Source organism: Phyllobates terribilis, unplaced genomic scaffold, assembly GCF_046119375.1.
Source record: "Phyllobates terribilis strain yellow unplaced genomic scaffold, ASM4611937v1 Scaffold_1__5_contigs__length_1240528914, whole genome shotgun sequence".
In the NCBI taxonomy this organism is placed as follows: domain Eukaryota; kingdom Metazoa; phylum Chordata; class Amphibia; order Anura; family Dendrobatidae; genus Phyllobates; species Phyllobates terribilis.
The window spans coordinates 803,198,906-803,212,967 of record NW_027362761.1 but is presented as its reverse complement, the minus strand read 5'-3'; the positions used below and the strand labels follow the sequence as shown (position 1 = coordinate 803,212,967).

The window sequence follows — 14,062 nt, the reverse complement described above, 5'->3', positions numbered from 1 at the left end:
TCTGCCTGTTTTCTCACATTGCCCTCACTCTTCCTCCTCCTTCCCATCGCCAGAAAGTATAGAAGGCTTTGTAAAGGAACACCACGGTGTGTTGGTGGGACGTTTTCTTTTCGATCACAATGGAATTGAGCTTTTTTTTCAGAGTGGATGGTGAATCCAGAAGGCAGGGGTTGAGAAAACATAAGCTGTTAAGTGGAGAAAAAGCCAATTTGTTTGATAATATATATTACCTAGTTTCTTATATTCGCCTGTACTATTGATGTAAGCAAAGTTGGTTGAAAGTACAGTTCCCATTTATGTCACTTTACTGAGTGGTAAAATGTTGCCCATGCCGTAGGGTTGTATGCAGTCTTTAAAATCTGGAAGAGAAAAAGCCTATTCCTGCTACGTGAAATGCCAAAGAAAAGCGGTTTGAGTGACAGAAATTCCTTGGGAGTCTTGCCACTAAGCTTGAGTGTGTTAGCCAAGCATTTGCTGCCATCTTTGAAAAAGGTTGGAGATGCTGGGGATTGAACCCAGGACCTCATACATGCGAAGCATGTGCTCTACCACTGAGCTACATCCCCAAAAGTCTGTGAGCAGAGTAGAGTAGAGCAGAGCGGGGCCTCACACATGCAAAGCGTGCGCTCTACCACTGAGCTACATCCCCAATTTAGGAGTGAGCTTAGGTTTCCTGGACTTCATTCCTCAACGCACAGACCAAAGGAGCCGAAGTGTGGAGTAAATTCTAGAGCAATAGCAATCAGTGTAGATGTGAATCCAGCTCTGAGTTACGGTCAAAGACTTGCGATTAAGCTCAGCACAATGTTTCCGTGGGTCTTTCTGCCTGTTTTCTCACATTGCTCCTCACTCTTCCTCCTCCTTCCCATCGCCAGAAAGTATAGAAGGCTTTGTAAAGGAACACCACGGTGTGTTGGTGGGACGTTTTCTTTTCGATCACAATGGAATTGAGCTTTTTTTTCAGAGTGGATGGTGAATCCAGAAGGCAGGGGTTGAGAAAACATAAGCTGTTAAGTGGAGAAAAAGCCAATTTGTTTGATAATATATATTAACTAGTTTCTTATATTCGCCTGTACTATTGATGTAAGCAAAGTTGGTTGAAAGTACAGTTCCCATTTATGTCACTTTACTGAGTGGTAAAATGTTGCCCATGCCGTAGGGGTGTATGCAGTCTTTAAAATCTGGAAGAGAAAAAGCCTATTCCTGCTACGTGAAATGCCAAAGAAAAGCGGTTTGAGTGACAGAAATTCCTTGGGAGTCTTGCCACTAAGCTTGAGTGTGTTAGCCAAGCATTTGCTGCCATATTTGAAAAAGGTTGGAGATGCTGGGGATTGAACCCAGGACCTCATACATGCGAAGCATGCGCTCTACCACTGAGCTACATCCCCAAAAGTCTGTGAGCAGAGTAGAGTAGAGCAGAGCGCACACAAGTACTGATTTGACACTGCGACTTCAGGAACAAGATAATTGTTCGAAAAAAGATGCGACAGTTGGAAGCGTATTCCTTGCACATGAATGCAAGCCACGGAGATGCCAGGGATTGAACCCGGGGCCTCACACATGCAAAGCGTGCGCTCTACCACTGAGCTACATCCCCAATTTAGGAGTGAGCTTAGGTTTCCTGGACTTCATTCCTCAACGCACAGACCAAAGGAGCCGAAGTGTGGAGTAAATTCTAGAGCAATAGTAATCAGTGTAGATGTGAATCCAGCTCTGAGTTACGGTCAAAGACTTGCGATTAAGCTCAGCACAATGTTTCCGTGGGTCTTTCTGCCTGTTTTCTCACATTGCTCCTCACTCTTCCTCCTCCTTCCCATCGCCAGAAAGTATAGAAGGCTTTGTAAAGGAACACCACGGTGTGTTGGTGGGACGTTTTCTTTTCGATCACAATGGAATTGAGCTTTTTTTTCAGAGTGGATGGTGAATCCAGAAGGCAGGGGTTGAGAAAACATAAGCTGTTAAGTGGAGAAAAAGCCAATTTGTTTGATAATATATATTACCTAGTTTCTTATATTCGCCTGTACTATTGATGTAAGCAAAGTTGGTTGAAAGTACAGTTCCCATTTATGTCACTTTACTGAGTGGTAAAATGTTGCCCATGCCGTAGGGTTGTATGCAGTCTTTAAAATCTGGAAGAGAAAAAGCCTATTCCTGCTACGTGAAATGCCAAAGAAAAGAGGTTTGAGTGACAGAAATTCCTTGGGAGTCTTGCCACTAAGCTTGAGTGTGTTAGCCAAGCATTTGCTGCCATATTTGAAAAAGGTTGGAGATGCTGGGGATTGAACCCAGGACCTCATACATGCGAAGCATGTGCTCTACCACTGAGCTACATCCCCAAAAGTCTGTGAGCAGAGTAGAGTAGAGCAGAGCGCACACAAGTACTGATTTGACACTGCGACTTCAGGAACAAGATAATTGTTCGAAAAAAGATGTGACAGTAGGAAGCGTATTCCTTGCACATGAATGCAAGCCATGGAGATGCCGGGGATTGAACCCAGGGCCTCACACATGCAAAGCGTGCGCTCTACCACTGAGCTACATCCCCAATTTAGGAGTGAGCTTAGGTTTCCTGGACTTCATTCCTCAACGCACAGACCAAAGGAGCCGAAGTGTGGAGTAAATTCTAGAGCAATAGTAATCAGTGTAGATGTGAATCCAGCTCTGAGTTACGGTCAAAGACTTGCGATTCAGCTCAGCACAATGTTTCCGTGGGTCTTTCTGCCTGTTTTCTCACATTGCTCCTCACTCTTCCTCCTCCTTCCCATCGCCAGAAAGTATAGAAGGCTTTGTAAAGGAACACCACGGTGTGTTGGTGGGACGTTTTCTTTTCGATCACAATGGAATTGAGCTTTTTTTTCAGAGTGGATGGTGAATCCAGAAGGCAGGGGTTGAGAAAACATAAGCTGTTAAGTGGAGAAAAAGCCAATTTGTTTGATAATATATATTACCTAGTTTCTTATATTCGCCTGTACTATTGATGTAAGCAAAGTTGGTTGAAAGTACAGTTCCCATTTATGTCACTTTACTGAGTGGTAAAATGTTGCCCATGCCGTAGGGTTGTATGCAGTCTTTAAAATCTGGAAGAGAAAAAGCCTATTCCTGCTACGTGAAATGCCAAAGAAAAGCGGTTTGAGTGACAGAAATTCCTTGGGAGTCTTGCCACTAAGCTTGAGTGTGTTAGCCAAGCATTTGCTGCCATATTTGAAAAAGGTTGGAGATGCTGGGGATTGAACCCAGGACCTCATACATGCGAAGCATGCGCTCTACCACTGAGCTACATCCCCAAAAGTCTGTGAGCAGAGTAGAGTAGAGCAGAGCGCACACAAGTACTGATTTGACACTGCGACTTCAGGAACAAGATAATTGTTCGAAAAAAGATGTGACAGTAGGAAGCGTATTCCTTGCACATGAATGCAAGCCATGGAGATGCCGGGGATTGAACCCAGGGCCTCACACATGCAAAGCGTGCGCTCTACCACTGAGCTACATCCCCAATTTAGGAGTGAGCTTAGGTTTCCTGGACTTCATTCCTCAACGCACAGACCAAAGGAGCCGAAGTGTGGAGTAAATTCTAGAGCAATAGTAATCAGTGTAGATGTGAATCCAGCTCTGAGTTACGGTCAAAGACTTGCGATTAAGCTCAGCACAATGTTTCCGTGGGTCTTTCTGCCTGTTTTCTCACATTGCTCCTCACTCTTCCTCCTCCTTCCCATCGCCAGAAAGTATAGAAGGCTTTGTAAAGGAACACCACGGTGTGTTGGTGGGACGTTTTCTTTTCGATCACAATGGAATTGAGCTTTTTTTTCAGAGTGGATGGTGAATCCAGAAGGCAGGGGTTGAGAAAACATAAGCTGTTAAGTGGAGAAAAAGCCAATTTGTTTGATAATATATATTACCAAGTTTCTTATATTCGCCTGTACTATTTATGTAAGCAAAGTTGGTTGAAAGTACAGTTCCCATTTATGTCACTTTACTGAGTGGTAAAATGTTGCCCATGCCGTAGGGTTGTATGCAGTCTTTAAAATCTGGAAGAGAAAAAGCCTATTCCTGCTACGTGAAATGCCAAAGAAAAGCGGTTTGAGTGACAGAAATTCCTTGGGAGTCTTGCCACTAAGCTTGAGTGTGTTAGCCAAGCATTTGCTGCCATATTTGAAAAAGGTTGGAGATGCTGGGGATTGAACCCAGGACCTCATACATGCGAAGCATGCGCTCTACCACTGAGCTACATCCCCAAAAGTCTGTGAGCAGAGTAGAGTAGAGCAGAGCGCACACAAGTACTGATTTGACACTGCGACTTCAGGAACAAGATAATTGTTCGAAAAAAGATGCGACAGTAGGAAGTGTATTCCTTGCACATGAATGCAAGCCATGGAGATGCCGGGGATTGAACCCGGGGCCTCACACATGCAAAGCGTGCGCTCTACCACTGAGCTACATCCCCAATTTAGGAGTGAGCTTAGGTTTCCTGGACTTCATTCCTCAACGCACAGACCAAAGGAGCCGAAGTGTGGAGTAAATTCTAGAGCAATAGTAATCAGTGTAGATGTGAATCCAGCTCTGAGTTACGGTCAAAGACTTGCGATTAAGCTCAGCACAATGTTTCCGTGGGTCTTTCTGCCTGTTTTCTCACATTGCTCCTCACTCTTCCTCCTCCTTCCCATCGCCAGAAAGTATAGAAGGCTTTGTAAAGGAACACCACGGTGTGTTGGTGGGACGTTTTCTTTTCGATCACAATGGAATTGAGCTTTTTTTTCAGAGTGGATGGTGAATCCAGAAGGCAGGGGTTGAGAAAACATAAGCTGTTAAGTGGAGAAAAAGCCAATTTGTTTGATAATATATATTACCTAGTTTCTTATATTCGCCTGTACTATTGATGTAAGCAAAGTTGGTTGAAAGTACAGTTCCCATTTATGTCACTTTACTGAGTGGTAAAATGTTGCCCATGCCGTAGGGTTGTATGCAGTCTTTAAAATCTGGAAGAGAAAATGCCTATTCCTGCTACGTGAAATGCCAAAGAAAAGAGGTTTGAGTGACAGAAATTCCTTGGGAGTCTTGCCACTAAGCTTGAGTGTGTTAGCCAAGCATTTGCTGCCATATTTGAAAAAGGTTGGAGATGCTGGGGATTGAACCCAGGACCTCATACATGCGAAGCATGTGCTCTACCACTGAGCTACATCCCCAAAAGTCTGTGAGCAGAGTAGAGTAGAGCAGAGCGCACACAAGTACTGATTTGACACTGCGACTTCAGGAACAAGATAATTGTTCGAAAAAAGATGTGACAGTAGGAAGCGTATTCCTTGCACATGAATGCAAGCCATGGAGATGCCGGGGATTGAACCCAGGGCCTCACACATGCAAAGCGTGCGCTCTACCACTGAGCTACATCCCCAATTTAGGAGTGAGCTTAGGTTTCCTGGACTTCATTCCTCAACGCACAGACCAAAGGAGCCGAAGTGTGGAGTAAATTCTAGAGCAATAGTAATCAGTGTAGATGTGAATCCAGCTCTGAGTTACGGTCAAAGACTTGCGATTAAGCTCAGCACAATGTTTCCGTGGGTCTTTCTGCCTGTTTTCTCACATTGCTCCTCACTCTTCCTCCTCCTTCCCATCGCCAGAAAGTATAGAAGGCTTTGTAAAGGAACACCACGGTGTGTTGGTGGGACGTTTTCTTTTCGATCACAATGGAATTGAGCTTTTTTTTCAGAGTGGATGGTGAATCCAGAAGGCAGGGGTTGAGAAAACATAAGCTGTTAAGTGGAGAAAAAGCCAATTTGTTTGATAATATATATTACCTAGTTTCTTATATTCGCCTGTACTATTGATGTAAGCAAAGTTGGTTGAAAGTACAGTTCCCATTTATGTCACTTTACTGAGTGGTAAAATGTTGCCCATGCCGTAGGGTTGTATGCAGTCTTTAAAATCTGGAAGAGAAAAAGCCTATTCCTGCTACGTGAAATGCCAAAGAAAAGCGGTTTGAGTGACAGAAATTCCTTGGGAGTCTTGCCACTAAGCTTGAGTGTGTTAGCCAAGCATTTGCTGCCATATTTGAAAAAGGTTGGAGATGCTGGGGATTGAACCCAGGACCTCATACATGCGAAGCATGCGCTCTACCACTGAGCTACATCCCCAAAAGTCTGTGAGCAGAGTAGAGTAGAGCAGAGCGCACACAAGTACTGATTTGACACTGCGACTTCAGGAACAAGATAATTGTTCGAAAAAAGATGCGACAGTAGGAAGTGTATTCCTTGCACATGAATGCAAGCCATGGAGATGCCGGGGATTGAACCCGGGGCCTCACACATGCAAAGCGTGCGCTCTACCACTGAGCTACATCCCCAATTTAGGAGTGAGCTTAGGTTTCCTGGACTTCATTCCTCAACGCACAGACCAAAGGAGCCGAAGTGTGGAGTAAATTCTAGAGCAATAGTAATCAGTGTAGATGTGAATCCAGCTCTGAGTTACGGTCAAAGACTTGCGATTAAGCTCAGCACAATGTTTCCGTGGGTCTTTCTGCCTGTTTTCTCACATTGCTCCTCACTCTTCCTCCTCCTTCCCATCGCCAGAAAGTATAGAAGGCTTTGTAAAGGAACACCACGGTGTGTTGGTGGGACGTTTTCTTTTCGATCACAATGGAATTGAGCTTTTTTTTCAGAGTGGATGGTGAATCCAGAAGGCAGGGGTTGAGAAAACATAAGCTGTTAAGTGGAGAAAAAGCCAATTTGTTTGATAATATATATTACCTAGTTTCTTATATTCGCCTGTACTATTGATGTAAGCAAAGTTGGTTGAAAGTACAGTTCCCATTTATGTCACTTTACTGAGTGGTAAAATGTTGCCCATGCCGTAGGGTTGTATGCAGTCTTTAAAATCTGGAAGAGAAAAAGCCTATTCCTGCTACGTGAAATGCCAAAGAAAAGAGGTTTGAGTGACAGAAATTCCTTGGGAGTCTTGCCACTAAGCTTGAGTGTGTTAGCCAAGCATTTGCTGCCATATTTGAAAAAGGTTGGAGATGCTGGGGATTGAACCTAGGACCTCATACATGCGAAGCATGTGCTCTACCACTGAGCTACATCCCCAAAAGTCTGTGAGCAGAGTAGAGTAGAGCAGAGCGCACACAAGTACTGATTTGACACTGCGACTTCAGGAACAAGATAATTGTTCGAAAAAAGATGTGACAGTAGGAAGCGTATTCCTTGCACATGAATGCAAGCCATGGAGATGCCGGGGATTGAACCCAGGGCCTCACACATGCAAAGCGTGCGCTCTACCACTGAGCTACATCCCCAATTTAGGAGTGAGCTTAGGTTTCCTGGACTTCATTCCTCAACGCACAGACCAAAGGAGCCGAAGTGTGGAGTAAATTCTAGAGCAATAGTAATCAGTGTAGATGTGAATCCAGCTCTGAGTTACGGTCAAAGACTTGCGATTAAGCTCAGCACAATGTTTCCGTGGGTCTTTCTGCCTGTTTTCTCACATTGCTCCTCACTCTTCCTCCTCCTTCCCATCGCCAGAAAGTATAGAAGGCTTTGTAAAGGAACACCACGGTGTGTTGGTGGGACGTTTTCTTTTCGATCACAATGGAATTGAGCTTTTTTTTCAGAGTGGATGGTGAATGCAGAAGGCAGGGGTTGAGAAAACATAAGCTGTTAAGTGGAGAAAAAGTCAATTTGTTTGATAATATATATTACCTAGTTTCTTATATTCGCCTGTACTATTGATGTAAGCAAAGTTGGTTGAAAGTACAGTTCCCATTTATGTCACTTTACTGAGTGGTAAAATGTTGCCCATGCCGTAGGGTTGTATGCAGTCTTTAAAATCTGGAAGAGAAAAAGCCTATTCCTGCTACGTGAAATGCCAAAGAAAAGCGGTTTGAGTGACAGAAATTCCTTGGGAGTCTTGCCACTAAGCTTGAGTGTGTTAGCCAAGCATTTGCTGCCATATTTGAAAAAGGTTGGAGATGCTGGGGATTGAACCCAGGACCTCATACATGCGAAGCATGTGCTCTACCACTGAGCTACATCCCCAAAAGTCTGTGAGCAGAGTAGAGTAGAGCAGAGCGCACACAAGTACTGATTTGACACTGCGACTTCAGGAACAAGATAATTGTTCGAAAAAAGATGTGACAGTAGGAAGCGTATTCCTTGCACATGAATGCAAGCCATGGAGATGCCGGGGATTGAACCCAAGGCCTCACACATGCAAAGCGTGCGCTCTACCACTGAGCTACATCCCCAATTTAGGAGTGAGCTTAGGTTTCCTGGACTTCATTCCTCAACGCACAGACCAAAGGAGCCGAAGTGTGGAGTAAATTCTAGAGCAATAGTAATCAGTGTAGATGTGAATCCAGCTCTGAGTTACGGTCAAAGACTTGCGATTAAGCTCAGCACAATGTTTCCGTGGGTCTTTCTGCCTGTTTTCTCACATTGCTCCTCACTCTTCCTCCTCCTTCCCATCGCCAGAAAGTATAGAAGGCTTTGTAAAGGAACACCACGGTGTGTTGGTGGGACGTTTTCTTTTCGATCACAATGGAATTGAGCTTTTTTTTCAGAGTGGATGGTGAATCCAGAAGGCAGGGGTTGAGAAAACATAAGCTGTTAAGTGGAGAAAAAGCCAATTTGTTTGATAATATATATTACCAAGTTTCTTATATTCGCCTGTACTATTTATGTAAGCAAAGTTGGTTGAAAGTACAGTTCCCATTTATGTCACTTTACTGAGTGGTAAAATGTTGCCCATGCCGTAGGGTTGTATGCAGTCTTTAAAATCTGGAAGAGAAAAAGCCTATTCCTGCTACGTGAAATGCCAAAGAAAAGCGGTTTGAGTGACAGAAATTCCTTGGGAGTCTTGCCACTAAGCTTGAGTGTGTTAGCCAAGCATTTGCTGCCATATTTGAAAAAGGTTGGAGATGCTGGGGATTGAACCCAGGACCTCATACATGCGAAGCATGCGCTCTACCACTGAGCTACATCCCCAAAAGTCTGTGAGCAGAGTAGAGTAGAGCAGAGCGCACACAAGTACTGATTTGACACTGCGACTTCAGGAACAAGATAATTGTTCGAAAAAAGATGCGACAGTAGGAAGTGTATTCCTTGCACATGAATGCAAGCCATGGAGATGCCGGGGATTGAACCCGGGGCCTCACACATGCAAAGTGTGCGCTCTACCACTGAGCTACATCCCCAATTTAGGAGTGAGCTTAGGTTTCCTGGACTTCATTCCTCAACGCACAGACCAAAGGAGCCGAAGTGTGGAGTAAATTCTAGAGCAATAGTAATCAGTGTAGATGTGAATCCAGCTCTGAGTTACGGTCAAAGACTTGCGATTAAGCTCAGCACAATGTTTCCGTGGGTCTTTCTGCCTGTTTTCTCACATTGCTCCTCACTCTTCCTCCTCCTTCCCATCGCCAGAAAGTATAGAAGGCTTTGTAAAGGAACACCACGGTGTGTTGGTGGGACGTTTTCTTTTCGATCACAATGGAATTGAGCTTTTTTTTCAGAGTGGATGGTGAATCCAGAAGGCAGGGGTTGAGAAAACATAAGCTGTTAAGTGGAGAAAAAGCCAATTTGTTTGATAATATATATTACCTAGTTTCTTATATTCGCCTGTACTATTGATGTAAGCAAAGTTGGTTGAAAGTACAGTTCCCATTTATGTCACTTTACTGAGTGGTAAAATGTTGCCCATGCCGTAGGGTTGTATGCAGTCTTTAAAATCTGGAAGAGAAAATGCCTATTCCTGCTACGTGAAATGCCAAAGAAAAGAGGTTTGAGTGACAGAAATTCCTTGGGAGTCTTGCCACTAAGCTTGAGTGTGTTAGCCAAGCATTTGCTGCCATATTTGAAAAAGGTTGGAGATGCTGGGGATTGAACCCAGGACCTCATACATGCGAAGCATGTGCTCTACCACTGAGCTACATCCCCAAAAGTCTGTGAGCAGAGTAGAGTAGAGCAGAGCGCACACAAGTACTGATTTGACACTGCGACTTCAGGAACAAGATAATTGTTCGAAAAAAGATGTGACAGTAGGAAGCGTATTCCTTGCACATGAATGCAAGCCATGGAGATGCCGGGGATTGAACCCAGGGCCTCACACATGCAAAGCGTGCGCTCTACCACTGAGCTACATCCCCAATTTAGGAGTGAGCTTAGGTTTCCTGGACTTCATTCCTCAACGCACAGACCAAAGGAGCCGAAGTGTGGAGTAAATTCTAGAGCAATAGTAATCAGTGTAGATGTGAATCCAGCTCTGAGTTACGGTCAAAGACTTGCGATTAAGCTCAGCACAATGTTTCCGTGGGTCTTTCTGCCTGTTTTCTCACATTGCTCCTCACTCTTCCTCCTCCTTCCCATCGCCAGAAAGTATAGAAGGCTTTGTAAAGGAACACCACGGTGTGTTGGTGGGACGTTTTCTTTTCGATCACAATGGAATTGAGCTTTTTTTTCAGAGTGGATGGTGAATCCAGAAGGCAGGGGTTGAGAAAACATAAGCTGTTAAGTGGAGAAAAAGCCAATTTGTTTGATAATATATATTACCTAGTTTCTTATATTCGCCTGTACTATTGATGTAAGCAAAGTTGGTTGAAAGTACAGTTCCCATTTATGTCACTTTACTGAGTGGTAAAATGTTGCCCATGCCGTAGGGTTGTATGCAGTCTTTAAAATCTGGAAGAGAAAAAGCCTATTCCTGCTACGTGAAATGCCAAAGAAAAGCGGTTTGAGTGACAGAAATTCCTTGGGAGTCTTGCCACTAAGCTTGAGTGTGTTAGCCAAGCATTTGCTGCCATATTTGAAAAAGGTTGGAGATGCTGGGGATTGAACCCAGGACCTCATACATGCGAAGCATGCGCTCTACCACTGAGCTACATCCCCAAAAGTCTGTGAGCAGAGTAGAGTAGAGCAGAGCGCACACAAGTACTGATTTGACACTGCGACTTCAGGAACAAGATAATTGTTCGAAAAAAGATGTGACAGTAGGAAGCGTATTCCTTGCACATGAATGCAAGCCATGGAGATGCCGGGGATTGAACCCAGGGCCTCACACATGCAAAGCGTGCGCTCTACCACTGAGCTACATCCCCAATTTAGGAGTGAGCTTAGGTTTCCTGGACTTCATTCCTCAACGCACAGACCAAAGGAGCCAAAGTGTGGAGTAAATTCTAGAGCAATAGTAATCAGTGTAGATGTGAATCCAGCTCTGAGTTACGGTCAAAGACTTGCGATTAAGCTCAGCACAATGTTTCCGTGGGTCTTTCTGCCTGTTTTCTCACATTGCTCCTCACTCTTCCTCCTCCTTCCCATCGCCAGAAAGTATAGAAGGCTTTGTAAAGGAACACCACGGTGTGTTGGTGGGACGTTTTCTTTTCGATCACAATGGAATTGAGCTTTTTTTTCAGAGTGGATGGTGAATCCAGAAGGCAGGGGTTGAGAAAACATAAGCTGTTAAGTGGAGAAAAAGCCAATTTGTTTGATAATATATATTACCTAGTTTCTTATATTCGCCTGTACTATTGATGTAAGCAAAGTTGGTTGAAAGTACAGTTCCCATTTATGTCACTTTACTGAGTGGTAAAATGTTGCCCATGCCGTAGGGTTGTATGCAGTCTTTAAAATCTGGAAGAGAAAAAGCCTATTCCTGCTACGTGAAATGCCAAAGAAAAGCGGTTTGAGTGACAGAAATTCCTTGGGAGTCTTGCCACTAAGCTTGAGTGTGTTAGCCAAGCATTTGCTGCCATATTTGAAAAAGGTTGGAGATGCTGGGGATTGAACCCAGGACCTCATACATGCGAAGCATGCGCTCTACCACTGAGCTACATCCCCAAAAGTCTGTGAGCAGAGTAGAGTAGAGCAGAGCGCACACAAGTACTGATTTGACACTGCGACTTCAGGAACAAGATAATTGTTCGAAAAAAGATGCGACAGTAGGAAGTGTATTCCTTGCACATGAATGCAAGCCATGGAGATGCCGGGGATTGAACCCGGGGCCTCACACATGCAAAGCGTGCGCTCTACCACTGAGCTACATCCCCAATTTAGGAGTGAGCTTAGGTTTCCTGGACTTCATTCCTCAACGCACAGACCAAAGGAGCCGAAGTGTGGAGTAAATTCTAGAGCAATAGTAATCAGTGTAGATGTGAATCCAGCTCTGAGTTACGGTCAAAGACTTGCGATTAAGCTCAGCACAATGTTTCCGTGGGTCTTTCTGCCTGTTTTCTCACATTGCTCCTCACTCTTCCTCCTCCTTCCCATCGCCAGAAAGTATAGAAGGCTTTGTAAAGGAACACCACGGTGTGTTGGTGGGACGTTTTCTTTTCGATCACAATGGAATTGAGCTTTTTTTTCAGAGTGGATGGTGAATCCAGAAGGCAGGGGTTGAGAAAACATAAGCTGTTAAGTGGAGAAAAAGCCAATTTGTTTGATAATATATATTACCTAGTTTCTTATATTCGCCTGTACTATTGATGTAAGCAAAGTTGGTTGAAAGTACAGTTCCCATTTATGTCACTTTACTGAGTGGTAAAATGTTGCCCATGCCGTAGGGTTGTATGCAGTCTTTAAAATCTGGAAGAGAAAAAGCCTATTCCTGCTACGTGAAATGCCAAAGAAAAGAGGTTTGAGTGACAGAAATTCCTTGGGAGTCTTGCCACTAAGCTTGAGTGTGTTAGCCAAGCATTTGCTGCCATATTTGAAAAAGGTTGGAGATGCTGGGGATTGAACCTAGGACCTCATACATGCGAAGCATGTGCTCTACCACTGAGCTACATCCCCAAAAGTCTGTGAGCAGAGTAGAGTAGAGCAGAGCGCACACAAGTACTGATTTGACACTGCGACTTCAGGAACAAGATAATTGTTCGAAAAAAGATGTGACAGTAGGAAGCGTATTCCTTGCACATGAATGCAAGCCATGGAGATGCCGGGGATTGAACCCAGGGCCTCACACATGCAAAGCGTGCGCTCTACCACTGAGCTACATCCCCAATTTAGGAGTGAGCTTAGGTTTCCTGGACTTCATTCCTCAACGCACAGACCAAAGGAGCCGAAGTGTGGAGTAAATTCTAGAGCAATAGTAATCAGTGTAGATGTGAATCCAGCTCTGAGTTACGGTCAAAGACTTGCGATTAAGCTCAGCACAATGTTTCCGTGGGTCTTTCTGCCTGTTTTCTCACATTGCTCCTCACTCTTCCTCCTCCTTCCCATCGCCAGAAAGTATAGAAGGCTTTGTAAAGGAACACCACGGTGTGTTGGTGGGACGTTTTCTTTTCGATCACAATGGAATTGAGCTTTTTTTTCAGAGTGGATGGTGAATGCAGAAGGCAGGGGTTGAGAAAACATAAGCTGTTAAGTGGAGAAAAAGTCAATTTGTTTGATAATATATATTACCTAGTTTCTTATATTCGCCTGTACTATTGATGTAAGCAAAGTTGGTTGAAAGTACAGTTCCCATTTATGTCACTTTACTGAGTGGTAAAATGTTGCCCATGCCGTAGGGTTGTATGCAGTCTTTAAAATCTGGAAGAGAAAAAGCCTATTCCTGCTACGTGAAATGCCAAAGAAAAGCGGTTTGAGTGACAGAAATTCCTTGGGAGTCTTGCCACTAAGCTTGAGTGTGTTAGCCAAGCATTTGCTGCCATATTTGAAAAAGGTTGGAGATGCTGGGGATTGAACCCAGGACCTCATACATGCGAAGCATGTGCTCTACCACTGAGCTACATCCCCAAAAGTCTGTGAGCAGAGTAGAGTAGAGCAGAGCGCACACAAGTACTGATTTGACACTGCGACTTCAGGAACAAGATAATTGTTCGAAAAAAGATGTGACAGTAGGAAGCGTATTCCTTGCACATGAATGCAAGCCATGGAGATGCCGGGGATTGAACCCAAGGCCTCACACATGCAAAGCGTGCGCTCTACCACTGAGCTACATCCCCAATTTAGGAGTGAGCTTAGGTTTCCTGGACTTCATTCCTCAACGCACAGACCAAAGGAGCCAAAGTGTGGAGTAAATTCTAGAGCAATAGTAATCAGTGTAGATGTGAATCCAGCTCTGAGTTACGGTCAAAGACTTGCGA

At 44.2% G+C, this 14,062-nt stretch overlaps 29 non-coding genes across 29 annotated transcripts; all 29 read right to left on the bottom strand.

The window, feature by feature from the left end:
- Positions 1-494: 494 nt before the first annotated feature.
- TRNAA-CGC (transfer RNA alanine (anticodon CGC)) lies at positions 495-566 on the bottom strand. The gene has a single exon. It is a non-coding gene; the product is annotated as a tRNA-Ala (tRNA).
- A 750-nt stretch (positions 567-1,316) lies between these two features.
- TRNAA-CGC (transfer RNA alanine (anticodon CGC)) lies at positions 1,317-1,388 on the bottom strand. Its single transcript has one exon. It is a non-coding gene; the product is annotated as a tRNA-Ala (tRNA).
- Positions 1,389-1,525: 137 nt separating this feature from the next.
- On the bottom strand, positions 1,526-1,597 carry TRNAA-UGC (transfer RNA alanine (anticodon UGC)). The gene has a single exon. It is a non-coding gene; the product is annotated as a tRNA-Ala (tRNA).
- A 667-nt stretch (positions 1,598-2,264) lies between these two features.
- Positions 2,265-2,336, bottom strand: TRNAA-CGC (transfer RNA alanine (anticodon CGC)). The gene has a single exon. It is a non-coding gene; the product is annotated as a tRNA-Ala (tRNA).
- A 137-nt stretch (positions 2,337-2,473) lies between these two features.
- On the bottom strand, positions 2,474-2,545 carry TRNAA-UGC (transfer RNA alanine (anticodon UGC)). Its single transcript has one exon. It is a non-coding gene; the product is annotated as a tRNA-Ala (tRNA).
- Positions 2,546-3,212: 667 nt separating this feature from the next.
- On the bottom strand, positions 3,213-3,284 carry TRNAA-CGC (transfer RNA alanine (anticodon CGC)). Its single transcript has one exon. It is a non-coding gene; the product is annotated as a tRNA-Ala (tRNA).
- Positions 3,285-3,421: 137 nt separating this feature from the next.
- TRNAA-UGC (transfer RNA alanine (anticodon UGC)) lies at positions 3,422-3,493 on the bottom strand. Its single transcript has one exon. It is a non-coding gene; the product is annotated as a tRNA-Ala (tRNA).
- Positions 3,494-4,160: 667 nt separating this feature from the next.
- TRNAA-CGC (transfer RNA alanine (anticodon CGC)) lies at positions 4,161-4,232 on the bottom strand. The gene has a single exon. It is a non-coding gene; the product is annotated as a tRNA-Ala (tRNA).
- A 137-nt stretch (positions 4,233-4,369) lies between these two features.
- Positions 4,370-4,441, bottom strand: TRNAA-UGC (transfer RNA alanine (anticodon UGC)). The gene has a single exon. It is a non-coding gene; the product is annotated as a tRNA-Ala (tRNA).
- A 667-nt stretch (positions 4,442-5,108) lies between these two features.
- TRNAA-CGC (transfer RNA alanine (anticodon CGC)) lies at positions 5,109-5,180 on the bottom strand. Its single transcript has one exon. It is a non-coding gene; the product is annotated as a tRNA-Ala (tRNA).
- Positions 5,181-5,317: 137 nt separating this feature from the next.
- TRNAA-UGC (transfer RNA alanine (anticodon UGC)) lies at positions 5,318-5,389 on the bottom strand. The gene has a single exon. It is a non-coding gene; the product is annotated as a tRNA-Ala (tRNA).
- A 667-nt stretch (positions 5,390-6,056) lies between these two features.
- On the bottom strand, positions 6,057-6,128 carry TRNAA-CGC (transfer RNA alanine (anticodon CGC)). The gene has a single exon. It is a non-coding gene; the product is annotated as a tRNA-Ala (tRNA).
- A 137-nt stretch (positions 6,129-6,265) lies between these two features.
- On the bottom strand, positions 6,266-6,337 carry TRNAA-UGC (transfer RNA alanine (anticodon UGC)). The gene has a single exon. It is a non-coding gene; the product is annotated as a tRNA-Ala (tRNA).
- Positions 6,338-7,004: 667 nt separating this feature from the next.
- Positions 7,005-7,076, bottom strand: TRNAA-CGC (transfer RNA alanine (anticodon CGC)). The gene has a single exon. It is a non-coding gene; the product is annotated as a tRNA-Ala (tRNA).
- A 137-nt stretch (positions 7,077-7,213) lies between these two features.
- Positions 7,214-7,285, bottom strand: TRNAA-UGC (transfer RNA alanine (anticodon UGC)). Its single transcript has one exon. It is a non-coding gene; the product is annotated as a tRNA-Ala (tRNA).
- A 667-nt stretch (positions 7,286-7,952) lies between these two features.
- Positions 7,953-8,024, bottom strand: TRNAA-CGC (transfer RNA alanine (anticodon CGC)). The gene has a single exon. It is a non-coding gene; the product is annotated as a tRNA-Ala (tRNA).
- Positions 8,025-8,161: 137 nt separating this feature from the next.
- TRNAA-UGC (transfer RNA alanine (anticodon UGC)) lies at positions 8,162-8,233 on the bottom strand. Its single transcript has one exon. It is a non-coding gene; the product is annotated as a tRNA-Ala (tRNA).
- Positions 8,234-8,900: 667 nt separating this feature from the next.
- TRNAA-CGC (transfer RNA alanine (anticodon CGC)) lies at positions 8,901-8,972 on the bottom strand. Its single transcript has one exon. It is a non-coding gene; the product is annotated as a tRNA-Ala (tRNA).
- A 137-nt stretch (positions 8,973-9,109) lies between these two features.
- On the bottom strand, positions 9,110-9,181 carry TRNAA-UGC (transfer RNA alanine (anticodon UGC)). The gene has a single exon. It is a non-coding gene; the product is annotated as a tRNA-Ala (tRNA).
- Positions 9,182-9,848: 667 nt separating this feature from the next.
- Positions 9,849-9,920, bottom strand: TRNAA-CGC (transfer RNA alanine (anticodon CGC)). Its single transcript has one exon. It is a non-coding gene; the product is annotated as a tRNA-Ala (tRNA).
- Positions 9,921-10,057: 137 nt separating this feature from the next.
- TRNAA-UGC (transfer RNA alanine (anticodon UGC)) lies at positions 10,058-10,129 on the bottom strand. The gene has a single exon. It is a non-coding gene; the product is annotated as a tRNA-Ala (tRNA).
- A 667-nt stretch (positions 10,130-10,796) lies between these two features.
- On the bottom strand, positions 10,797-10,868 carry TRNAA-CGC (transfer RNA alanine (anticodon CGC)). The gene has a single exon. It is a non-coding gene; the product is annotated as a tRNA-Ala (tRNA).
- Positions 10,869-11,005: 137 nt separating this feature from the next.
- TRNAA-UGC (transfer RNA alanine (anticodon UGC)) lies at positions 11,006-11,077 on the bottom strand. Its single transcript has one exon. It is a non-coding gene; the product is annotated as a tRNA-Ala (tRNA).
- Positions 11,078-11,744: 667 nt separating this feature from the next.
- On the bottom strand, positions 11,745-11,816 carry TRNAA-CGC (transfer RNA alanine (anticodon CGC)). Its single transcript has one exon. It is a non-coding gene; the product is annotated as a tRNA-Ala (tRNA).
- Positions 11,817-11,953: 137 nt separating this feature from the next.
- Positions 11,954-12,025, bottom strand: TRNAA-UGC (transfer RNA alanine (anticodon UGC)). Its single transcript has one exon. It is a non-coding gene; the product is annotated as a tRNA-Ala (tRNA).
- Positions 12,026-12,692: 667 nt separating this feature from the next.
- On the bottom strand, positions 12,693-12,764 carry TRNAA-CGC (transfer RNA alanine (anticodon CGC)). The gene has a single exon. It is a non-coding gene; the product is annotated as a tRNA-Ala (tRNA).
- Positions 12,765-12,901: 137 nt separating this feature from the next.
- TRNAA-UGC (transfer RNA alanine (anticodon UGC)) lies at positions 12,902-12,973 on the bottom strand. Its single transcript has one exon. It is a non-coding gene; the product is annotated as a tRNA-Ala (tRNA).
- A 667-nt stretch (positions 12,974-13,640) lies between these two features.
- Positions 13,641-13,712, bottom strand: TRNAA-CGC (transfer RNA alanine (anticodon CGC)). Its single transcript has one exon. It is a non-coding gene; the product is annotated as a tRNA-Ala (tRNA).
- A 137-nt stretch (positions 13,713-13,849) lies between these two features.
- TRNAA-UGC (transfer RNA alanine (anticodon UGC)) lies at positions 13,850-13,921 on the bottom strand. Its single transcript has one exon. It is a non-coding gene; the product is annotated as a tRNA-Ala (tRNA).
- Positions 13,922-14,062: the final 141 nt, after the last annotated feature.